At 39.0% G+C, this 12,068-nt stretch overlaps 1 long non-coding RNA gene across 2 annotated transcripts; it reads right to left on the bottom strand.

The window, feature by feature from the left end:
* Window positions 1–5,413: 5,413 nt before the first annotated feature.
* On the bottom strand, window positions 5,414–6,407 carry LOC131230865 (uncharacterized). Of its 2 annotated transcripts, XR_009164118.1 has the most exons (4): window positions 6,219–6,407; window positions 5,973–6,115; window positions 5,829–5,885; window positions 5,414–5,749 (listed from the first exon to the last, which is right to left on the bottom strand). It is a non-coding gene; the product is annotated as an uncharacterized LOC131230865 (long non-coding RNA). The 2 variants fall into 2 exon arrangements; XR_009164117.1 differs by having other exon boundaries at window positions 5,414–5,885; window positions 6,219–6,398.
* Window positions 6,408–12,068: the final 5,661 nt, after the last annotated feature.

Below are 12,068 nucleotides of genomic sequence, written 5' to 3'. Positions count from 1 at the left end.
GGGATTTAGAATTGAAAATGCGGTTATCTATCCTCTCTCCCAAATATGTCACACAAGGGTTGGGAAGTAAAACCTGCTCAGCATGTTAGGAACATGACACATGTAACCCTCAATAAGATTTCTAATAGATTGAATAAGAGGGATAAATAGCTAAATGGGATTTAAGTGAAGCTTTTCTCAAATCCAAATGATAAAGAGATCGTAATTTATGGCTTCTTTAGTTACAAGAGGAGTTAAAAAAAAAATGGAAAAAAAGAACGATGAATCCACATTCTGGAAATGTGACAAAGATAGTGGTTTTGTAGCACAATGCAAAGTGTCTATGAATATTCTCCAATCTATGTAGGGGCATAATAAGTAACCTATGCCTTTCTTTACATGTAACCCCATTGTTAAGAGCCTTGTAACTATCCTCAAGAGAGCCTTATACATGATATATCCAAAAATTACATTAATTAGATAAGCCTCCTCACCTTTGGAAAAGATTTTTTATTTTTTATTTTTCATTAGAAGAGGAGGCATTCCAAAGAACTTCAATTGGCCTTGTTGTAACCATCCTCTGCTTCTTTAGAAGTCTTTTAATAAAATTATTAGTTATGAAGTTGGCATATTTTTATGGCTTGTTGTGGGCTTAAAAAAATAGAAAAAAGAAAAAAGAAAAGACGGAATAATTTTTATAACTTCTTTTATGTATTATTCTTTGAAAAAGGGCCTGTTTAAGTGCTCAAAAAGTATTTGGGTGGAAAATATTTTTCAAGAAAATGACATTTTCTCTAATTGTGAGTTCACCTTATGGTCGAAAACATTTTCCAAGAAAGAATTTTATATATATATATATATATATATATATATATAGAGAGAGAGAGAGAGAGAGAGAGAGAGAGAGAGAGAGAGAGAGAGAGAGAGAGAGAGAAGTCCTATAAAATATTCCCAACCATCCCCTAAAATATTTTAAGAAAGCTTTTGGATTAAAATAGGCGTGAAGGTGCTAATACAAGCAGTTTAAGCCTACGAGCAGTTTAAGTCTTCCACTGTTAATTTAAGATTTAAAAAATGTGAGGCAGATCATGGTACCTATGTTCGTCAATATAGTACAAGTAACATCATTATCTTATGATTGGGTATTAATCACATTATGGATGTACGTCTTAGTAAAGATATTGTAGTACAAAGCTTGTTTGGTTCGTAAATTTAATATGAAAAATTAGGAGCCATTAATCATATTCTTCGAATGACTATATTTGGAGCAAAAAAGCATAAAAGTGTAGAGTTATGTTGAAAGAGCTTTTCACTACTTCAATATGCAGAATTTCAATCCACTTAGTACTTTATTTGCTTCATATTGTATGCTATCTACAAATTAATCTTCTAGCACAAAAGCAAAAAAGCTAATATGCCTCTAATACTATATTTATTGGCAATAAGGAGTACTATATTTGCTATCATATGCAATAGACCAGACATTAAATGGTGGGAGCAGATACACCGCAAATCTAGGAAAAGACCATTGGACTACAATGAAGTAGACCCTTCATTTGGAAGGTTGTTTTTGGGATTTTTATTTGTTATGGTAGCTAAACTTTGGAATTCGTTGTGTTCATACATGCAGATTATGCAGGAAATCAAAAGCGGGATTCCCTCCTTACCTGCTTTCCTTTGTGGCTCAGTTGAGTCATTTTTTTAATTATTTTTTTTCAAAGAAACTTTCCTCAATTCATCCTTGAGGCAAAATATACATGATAATGGACATTCAGGCTTCCCCAAGAAAAAAGGGCATGGGCGAAGCCTATCATAATCTAGCAGGAAAATGAAAGGCAAGAAAAATAAAAGGACATCCCACAAGTAGGAAAAAAGAAAACAAAAACCAAGCCCAAACAACCGGAGCTCAAACTTGGGTCACTGGTTGTCTCCACCAGAGACGAGCCTAACTGCCCCCAGGTTTACTATATCCAGGAAAAGGAGACCCCTAACCTGGATCAAGAGCTCCCTGAAATTCCAGACCATCGAAGCCGATTGAGACTCGCTTCCCAAGCGGGCCATACCATCTGCTGGCACATTTCCTTCCCTAAAGATATGGACAAAATCTACCTAACCTCTGAGTTTTAACCTCTCTATTCTAGCTAACCAATAGCCCCATTTCCAACTCGGGAAGACACTCCCATTTAAAAACGCGATCACTAGTTGGGAGTCGAATTCCACCACCACTTTGGTGAGACCTAAACTGAAGCAAATAGATAGCCCGTCATGAACCGCCCGAAGCTCCGCACTGATGTTAGAGCCAATCCCATAACCATCCGAGAAAGCAAAAAAGAAATCCTCCCTTGTCACCTCTGTAGACACCCCCGCCACCAAATAGCCTTGGATTACCCCTTGCTGACCCGTCAACATTCACCTTTGTCCGGCCTTGATTGGGCCTTGCCCATTTCACGATCTTTAGAGGAGAGGAAACGAGGTGAGAGGCAGCCGACCCCAGATCTGACCGAGATGCACGACCGGATGGCCTAAGGCGATGGATTGAGGGCCGATCGCTCATGAAGGCTAGCCACCTACTCACCTTAGCAATGACATCGGCCACAAAGGCGGGCCTTCCGTCAAATCTAGTCAAGTTCCTGGACTTCCAAATTTCCCACAGGATAAGGCATGGAACCAACATTTGAAGGGGCGATGCTCTCCCACTCGACGAAGGAGCATTCCACCATTGGTTCAGCCTGGCCTCAATCAATTGGGCCCCCCTGATTGATACATTGCAAATCCCTCCAAAATACTCCTAGCTGGACAACGCCAGCACACTGCTAATAAAAAGGTGATGAAGAGACTCACCCGAATGGCCTGAGCGCAAGATGTCCAAGCAACATTCACACTTGGACACCAGCTGAATCCCATGCCCTTGGACAGCTCCATCCACTAGGACAGCTTTCAACAGAACTCGCCAAACAAATAGGGATATCTTAGGAGGCAGCTTGGAATGCCACACCCACTTGCCCATTCTCTATAAGGACTACTGGCCCTGCTTACCTTCCAAGCTGTTCGGATCGAGAACTCACCCGAGGTGGTGAAAGGCCAGATGCACTTGTCAAGGCCATCCGTTAGGCAGAAACCTGCCTGAAAAATGAAGTCAGTTATTCGTTGGGGAATGCCACACCCATCTTGCCCATTCTCTACGAGGACTACTGGCCTTGCTTACCTTCCAAGTTGTTCGGATCGAGAACTCACACGAGGTGGTGAAAGGCCAGATGCACTTGTCAAGGCCATCCGTTAGGCAGAAACCTGCCTGAAAAATGAAGTCAATTATTCGCTGGGGAAGGAAGTCGAAGGCCGAGCACGGGGGAAGGCTGTTCAACCCCAGGAACTAATTCACCTTAAGGGACATCAGGCCAGGAGGAACAGATTTTTTAGAGTGTTGAGGTTGCGGGCCTAGTCCCGTCCAGTTATCTTTTCAAAAGTTCCCCCTGCCCAAGCAACCATTGCACGTTCCTCTCCAATATGGCATTACAAGAAAAAAGGGCTTTTGCCTCAATTCAAAATCGTAGCTAAAAGGGTTAAAAACTGAAGCTAAAGCCTTTAGCCTTAGTTTTGCCTTAGTTATCCAAACCGAGGTTGGAAATGTTGTGGCTAAAGGCTTTAGCCTCAATTTTAGCAAGCGAGGCTAAAAAGACTTCTATAGCCTTGGTTCTTCAAGTAAAGCTAAAAGAACATTTTAGCTTCGGTTGCCTTGAAATGAGGCTAAATCAAAATTTTAGCCTCTGTTGTTTCCGACTAAGATTAAATCCAAATTTTAGCCTTAATTGCCTACAACCGAAGCTAAATCTATTTTTAACTTCAATTCTCAAGAACCGAGGCTAAAGCCTTTAGCCAAGGGAGTTGTAGTCTCAGTTTAGGTAACTGAGGCTAAAGATGGATTTAGCCTCCGTTGGCATCAAATAAGGCTAAATTCAAATTTTAACATCAATTCACAACAACTGAGGCTAAATCATCCATTTTAATATATTCTTAAACATGTGCGTAATCATTCATTCAATCAAATCAAATACAATCATTCAATTTAATCCATTTATAAAATAACAATACTAATTTTATTTTATTTTAAAAAAAAGTTATCCGTCTATTTAAAGTTTTCAAAACAAACTACAAATGCACCTAAGAAAACACACTCGAAAAACCAAGGTTTGGTATAATTCGGCTTTTAACAACTGACACAGTCAACTCTGATTGGCTAGGGCTCTCCTATCTGTCCAGCTCATGTTAAAAAGCGGGTGTTGAAGCACACAAGGATGCAAACATCCAGAAGCCAAAGAAATCTCCTGCTGCTACAAAACAAATAATGGATGTTCATCACAACCAAGAGATACATTGCAAGTCAAAATTGGCATCTAGTAAGAAGGCATGCTCTAGATTCGAGCCATTCACAAAGAAAGTAATTAGTATTAAAGTAAATTCTAGTTTAACAGATACCTCGAGGGTGTAGCAGGCCACCCACAACTCATACCGGCAGAAATTCCGACAGAAGTGCCAACCTGGAATTCCCAATGTTCCAACTACTAGAGTTATATATAGTATAGGATCATTAGATAGCCTTTTTACATGTATCGAATGCAATGAACAGATATACATGTAACACTTGCCAAAATCTAAAATGAAGAAAGTAATTTATTTCACCAGAAAAAACGTTGGCGTGTATGCAAAAGATTCGAAGATAGTATGACCCAAATATCCCTGAAATAATAAAGAAGAACACGGCCATATTGTGCACATGAAGTACAACAATGACTAAAAAGAGCTTTGATAAGCCCATGCGTCAAGGCTGCCATTTACACAACAATGTTCAGGCCAGTCCACTTGTCCAGCCTGCCAAAGTTTACTAAACAAATGGATGGATGAAAAAGAATTGGCAAAGTATCTCTAGCTTGTCTGCCCAATTAAAAGTTGACCAGACTGATTTTTGTACCAGATCATGTACATGGTCAGGCCCATCCGACATACGGATTGGATCTTGCACCAATGTGCCACATTGATACATCCAATGGTGTGTAGATGGGATCGCTTGTACACACATGCGGGCTTAGCTAACCTTGACTAAAATAAATAAATTTCTAATACAAGTTACAGCAAGATTTTAACTGTGAGGAATGTAAAAAACTTTTTTGAGGATCCAAGTTCCATTGATTTGGGAAAATATTGCCAAGAGTGTCATAGAAACCGGTGTGGATAGGTACTCTGCAATTAGGCGTGCAACTCAGGCAGGTTGGGTCAGGTTGAGGGAGCAACCCAGGCCCAACTCATCCTCCCATCTCGCAACCCGACCTGTCCCGAATTCCAAACCGAGGGGCGAAAACCCAAAGTCATTTATACTCGATCCAACCCAACCCAGCCCAGAACAAATATACATGAGATCCAATCATTCATTTGGAACACAATGAGGCAGTTTGTTGCACCTCATTCACTTGGTGAAACTAATTTATTCAATAAAAAACAAAAACATCAAATTTGCCATAATAACTCCATACTAGTGACTTTAAAGCCATATTACAAAGTCATACCAAAAACAAGAGAAGCTCAGTCTAAAAGCCTACTGACCCAAATAAAATACCTTTCTTGCAATATCTCCAACTTGAATATAATGATTCAACAACTGAGTGAATATAGCACATGGATTAAACTAACACGAACATACCGCTTTGGAACTGAGATGCAGGGTTCAACATCTGCAAGATCTGGCTCTAGATAAGATGAATATACTCTCTTTTTTAGGCTGGATCCACAAAAAGAAATCAATTACATTTCAGAGTCAAATGCTCAATTAAAACTGAATGGTTAAGAAAGATGTATACCTTGTTGTAGTCAACGAACACGTTGTTTGCACTCAGATAGGCTTCTATCATTGCCACCTGGTACATAAGAGGGTGGTTTCCTCATCGACCAAATTTCTAATCCCCCCATTCTCCAGTCAAAACATTCACAAGTACAATACTTACAGTTTCGTCACTTCATCCTGTTAGCTTGAGATATTGTAGAGTGACATGATCTACAGGAAAGAAACCCATGGTTGCTCCATATTCAGGAGACATATTAGCAATAGTAGCCCTATCAGCCAATGATAATTCACCCATGCCCCCACCTATATGAGAAAAGTAAAGATTTAGAACAACAGATTTACGTCAGAATAAATGGAACAGAAAGCCTACGGCCTAATCTATTCAGCTCCATGAAAATGAGATTACCATAAAACTCAACGAACTTGCCAACAACCCCATGCTTCCTCAACATTTGCGTCACAGTTAAAACTAAGTCGGTAGCTGTAACACCATTGTTCAATTTCCCAGACAACTTGAACCCAACAGCACCAGGCAACTGCTTTGTTGATTGCTGAATTGAATACACCTCAATGATGTTATGCCCACGACGGTCAAGTAGAAACCAGAACATTATATACCAGGCAGTATAATAATTATCTGGATGATGTGAGCTGAAAGAAAGAAAAAAAAAAAACACATTCATGAAATGGGTAGGTGTCTCAAGTACAAGTTTCTGCTTCTAGCTATGGAGTAGGAACTCTCAACAGCTGTATAAAATGACACTGACAAAGGGCCAACCTGTTGTGTTGCAATAATTCCAAATGAAGTTATGGCTGAAAATGAAACAAGATTGGTTTTCAGTAAATTTCTGAAAATTGGGATCATTTCATGCATTCTTTGATGATTTTGATATCTTGTTTACTTGTAATTGCTTCATATTCAAGAATGACGAAACTTGCAACCATGTGCAAGAAAAGTAGGCACCAGAAAAGGAAGAAGCAAAGTAAAATCAGGTCTGACAATGCTAGAAGCCAGGTCATATCTGACAAAAGTGAAATAAGAGTTGATGTGGAAACGAACAATTCTAGTGAGGAATGGTTAATTGATTCAAATTAACATATCATGCAGCATACTTTTCTAGCTCATATCTGGTGTCAAATACTGCTTCTTTGATAGCAATTACCTTATAAAGGCACTTGTAACTGAGTCAAGGGAAGAGGTTCTCCATTTGCTACAAGGATCTGCCACTCTACAAGGTGTTGGCCAACAATCATCTCAATTATAGGGTGATCAACCTATGAATATGCTCAGCCTCGAAAATAACCACCTGGTTGAGAATATTGAAAGTAATAGTGGATGTCTACTGCTTATTAGATGAGCTGATAGAGACAAGTGCAGTGTGTGTGAGTGATCGAGGTTTCAATTGCTGGTACTATTACCTTTTTAATAAAAATAAAATAAATAAATAAATAAAGTAAAATAAAAGGATTCACAACCTTGTTTGTTTTTCTGATCAATGAAGACAACAGTCTCAACATGGCACCACTGCTGCAGCCTGCAGGCAAGTTAAACTAAAAGGGTCATCCTAGAAAATTTAGAATAAGCTCCACAGTCTACAGTCACTCAAGAATAGAGTTAGAGGTGAAGGCCTCTGCACCATATTGGAATGGTAGAAAAGGATTCATGTAGCCGACCCCAATTAATTGGGATAAGGCTTAGATGATGATGATGATTAAGAAAATGGCCTTATTTTGGCCAGAATATCTAAACCGTGTCGCATACCCAATGGAAATCTCAGATCCTGTGCGCCTGCATGTGGATGGGAAAGGCTTCACACATGTGTGGGAGCGACGCAAGGAAGGACGTGAGGTCGAGCACCATCTTCCTCAAGAGGATAACTATTCCGAATCCACGGAACTTCTCTGGACTCCTCACAGAGACTTCTTGAATCCATGAGGAAAGAAAGAAGAAAATAGAAATAAATTCTAATAAATTCAAAATTGATTAATAAATCATTGATAATTGTCTAACGTGTCTCCTTACACCATTAATAAAGAAAAAATAAACTAAAATTCGTAATTACCAAAAATACCAAAATTCTAATTCTAATAAAAATCCTAATTCTAATAAAACTCTTCTAATGCCTAATTTCTAAAAATAAAAATTCCAAATAAACTTTCTCTAGAAGAGTCCTAGTATAATTAAAAGTTATTTCTAAAAGGGAAGAAAATCTAAAACTCTAAAAATAGAAGAAAAAAAAATTTAAAAATTGGAATTACTGAAAATAGTAAAATTTTCCTAAAAATCCGTTTTTGAGCTGAAAGCGCTCGTTTTCTGACGAAACAGAGAGATGCGACCCACTTTGTGGGTCGATTCATCTCGGATGGCCTGTTTCAGTAAAGATTGATAGGTTGTGCGCCCCGTAACGATACCCGGATCAAAAGTTATGGTCAATTTACGGTCCATCTTCTTTTGGCCCAACCATGCTAGGAACATATCTGTGACATGTTCTACATCAGACCCCTCTACTTGAAAAAAATCGTCCTCGAGTTACTCAAGAGACTTGGCACATAAGTCTGAGATAACTTCTGACGCCGATGTTCATTAGCCCTTTTTTTGTACTTGGCATTAAGCTCTTGAGCTGACACAATACATGTACTCATGCTTTTCTTAACTTGACTAATATCGATCAATTCTTTCACATCTGCTTTCAAGATCTCATATTCTTTCTCATAATGTGGGCAATTAGGCGGACTTGCCCCTGAGACGGGATCAACGTGATTTTGTATATCTCGCATGAGAGGTAATTTATTAGGGAGTTCATCGAGCACAACCCCCTTGAACTCCTGTGATACTGGTTCAAATCCTCTAGGATATTCACAGGCTCCACATATTTTTTCTTTTCAACTAATGGATATATATTTCTCATTTCCTCAGATTGTTTAACAAAAGTTTGTTCAATTATGAGATATTGTCCATCAACTTTAGAAGTCTTGGGTTGGTTCTCCGTTCCTATAGATGTCACATATTTGTCACTGATGAATCTTGTGGCCTGTCGTGATTCCGTTTCGATGAGGTTGTTTCTCGCGAACCAATAATAGAATTTTTCTGCATAACCTTTTACTGATCGACTATCCTGATAATAATTTTGGTTTTGTTGGAATAATACTTGATCGTAATCTCGGGGGAGGAATCACATGCACAATAACTGCTTCATCCGCGGCTACGTGCGAATTGGCACTTTCTTCTATCTCGTACACTCGAGTTGAAGTTGTTCCCACCAAGTTGAAGCTCCACCCTTCAATTTGTATGCCACAAGCTTAACCTTCTTTGCTTCAGGAATTTTCATATGTTCAAAGAATCGCTCAACTTCAGAAAGCCAATCAAGAAAATCCTTAATGTGAAGTTGGCCATTGAAGTTAGGAAGATCGACCCTCATCTTAAATTCTTGATCCATCTGATCATTGCCTTGTCTAGGATATTGTGGAATCATGTTATTAGATCCCACCTTCTCAAGAGTGATCCTGTGGTTCACTGTTTGCACCATCCTACGATCAGAGTGATTACGAGTGTCAACAATTGTTGGTGGCGGATCACCACCAGGAACATAGAGTTGCCCTAAGGTCTCTACTATGCGATCTACCATGCGGTCGATGGAATCCTGCAACCCTTGCATGGCTTGTCGATTCTCTCGTTGCGCTACTTTGAAAGCTGCCACCGTTAAAGGTAAATTCCCTGGAGCACCGCCCATGGGATTGTTACCCGACTCGTAGTTAGAAGCCATCGATCCGAGGAGAAACCTCGCTCTGATACCAAATTGATGCAGGGAAAGACGTGAGGTCGAGCACCGTCTTCCTCAAGAGGATAACTATTCCGAATCCACAGAACTTCTTTGGACTCCTTACAGAGACTTCTCGAATCCACGAAGAAAGAAAGCAGAAAATAGAAATAAATTCTAATAAATTCAAAATTGATTAATTAATTAATAAAAACGAGTTCACAACCCTTTAAATAGGGGTACCAAGCAATGGGAAAGAAATCAGAATCAAACTACAAGTAGAACTCCTAGAATTCGCGACTTACTATAAATAGTAAACTTATTATTTATAGACGGTCGTGATGTCTACTAGTGTGCAAAGTTTTCGGCCAAAAATAGTAAGTGTCCTATTTGGCTTCACCAACCCGTTCTCCTAATTTTTCTAAGCTCTTTTCACGTTGGACGCAACTCCTAAAGCCCAACGGATGAAGAGTTATAATCAAACTAAAACTTACTATTTATAGTAAAAACGAAATTAAAATAGGGAAACGACCGTCGATCTGGCGGTATTTTGCAAATCCGGCTTGGGTAACCCGGTATAGCAGGGTTGGTTGGCTAAAGTAGCTCGTTCTACCCCAAAATCATATATTTTACGTTAGATAACTCATTCCGGATTGCGAGATACGCCCGATTTAAGGTCCGATGGTCTGGCTCACTTTTGTCGTTGACCGGGCCTTTTCTGATCCATCTTGGCCATGTAACTATCCGCGACCCGCTCTACATCAAGGAGTAACAACTTCTTGAGGCAATATACCAGAACTTGTGAAAGAAACCTGTACAGCAAAGGAACTTCACACAGTTATAAAAAAAGTTTCTTTCAATCCGACATGGTGGCATGGGGCCTGGCAAAAATCAGAATTTAGAAATAACACTCATTATTCCCAAGAACCCAAAGGATGAAAAGACCACCATATTTTCCTTAAAATTAGTATGGTTTATAAATGAAAAAACCTGATATCAGAGATTCAACCTGAGAATCAAACGCCCATCATAAAAAACTGCAAATCCAGAAAAAGGAAATGAAACCAATATTGCATGTCGATTATAACACATTTTCAGATTTCTAATCACAATCTGGTCCATCGATGAATAGCAGAACTGTTAAGATATAGAATTTCAAAAATAGAACACACTAAGAAGAATTTTAAAAAGAAAAAAAGAAAAAAGCCATCAAACAGGGTGGACCATATCAAAAGCTCATGTGGACCACACCATATGAAATCAGTGCTAATATCTACTACATACTAGTAATGTGCCACATATTTTACGCCAAACAGGGAATGCATCAGATAGTCACTTTCTAGCTGCTCAGCAGCAGGATAGTATGGATTATAGGTAGCTCAATCTCAAAACAAGCCTCGTTATGCAGAGAGGAATAGAAGAAATAAGAAAATCACCAAAGGATCCTTCAAGAAGATCACAATTGTGTGATTTAGCTGAGATTTTCTCATTCTTCGCATAATCAAACCTCCAAAATCATATCATCAAAAATCGCATAATCAAACCTCCAAAATCATGTCATCGATTGCACCCATTCTACTAAAAACGACGGAGGGTTTAATTGTTAGTGGGGAAAAAAGCAAAGCAGATTAATGTATTTATTTTGAGAAAATTAGGGAAATAGGTTTATTCAGATTATTGATGTGAGTGTTAGAGAGATATGTACACATTCTTCATGCGGTAATGTCATACATTGCTCGGCTCAGATTACTAGCATTTCTCATACCGGACCACATTTCATACAGGTCTGCTCATCTTTCATTGATCCAGATTGCTCAACTGGTGACCCCAGCCATGGACGGCAGTGGGCCAAAATGCCTCATCTGCCAAAACAATCCCAGCGATTGGATGGTGGATTTCTTTACACTTGAGAAAAATGAGATCGTGCGAATCTGTCACGCGATCTCGGTCTTCTGATTTTGATCCTTTTTTTTTTTCATTTCGGAAAAAAAAAAAAAAAAAAGGAGATAAAAATCAGAAGAATGATATCGTGCGGCTGAAGCTCGATCTGGAGCTGTCCAAATCAATTCACAGAGAAATGCCAATAGATAGAGAGAGTACAGAATGATTGCCCTTGCCGATTGCTTCATATATGTGGTATTGATTCATGCTCGATGTTGTTGTTCTTTCGCTTCGAAAGGTGCTTGGAAATGAGGAGAAATGAGAGAGGAATAGCTCAGAGAGAGAGAGAGAGAGGGAGAAATGGAGATTTGGGGATAGAATCCTAACACCACCGTTTCGAAAAAGGACGGTGATTCATCGTCATATGCCAGTCATATAGGGATATCCAGACCGTCCAGTTTGTGGAGCAGTAGATCAATAGAGAATGTGTCAAAAATCACTCTAATTAATTAATCCTAGCCGTCCATTTTATGTTTATCAAATGGATGGTTAGAAATTAAATAGTGAGTGGTCGAAATTCCAAAGGAAAAAGGTCAGATTGTTATAGCATCATCTCA

The sequence above is a fragment of the Magnolia sinica genome, chromosome 17, assembly GCF_029962835.1.
Source record: "Magnolia sinica isolate HGM2019 chromosome 17, MsV1, whole genome shotgun sequence".
Taxonomy (NCBI): Eukaryota; Viridiplantae; Streptophyta; class Magnoliopsida; order Magnoliales; family Magnoliaceae; genus Magnolia; species Magnolia sinica.
The sequence above is the reverse complement of the archived record's forward strand: the minus strand, read 5'-3'. Positions and strand labels throughout refer to the sequence as shown.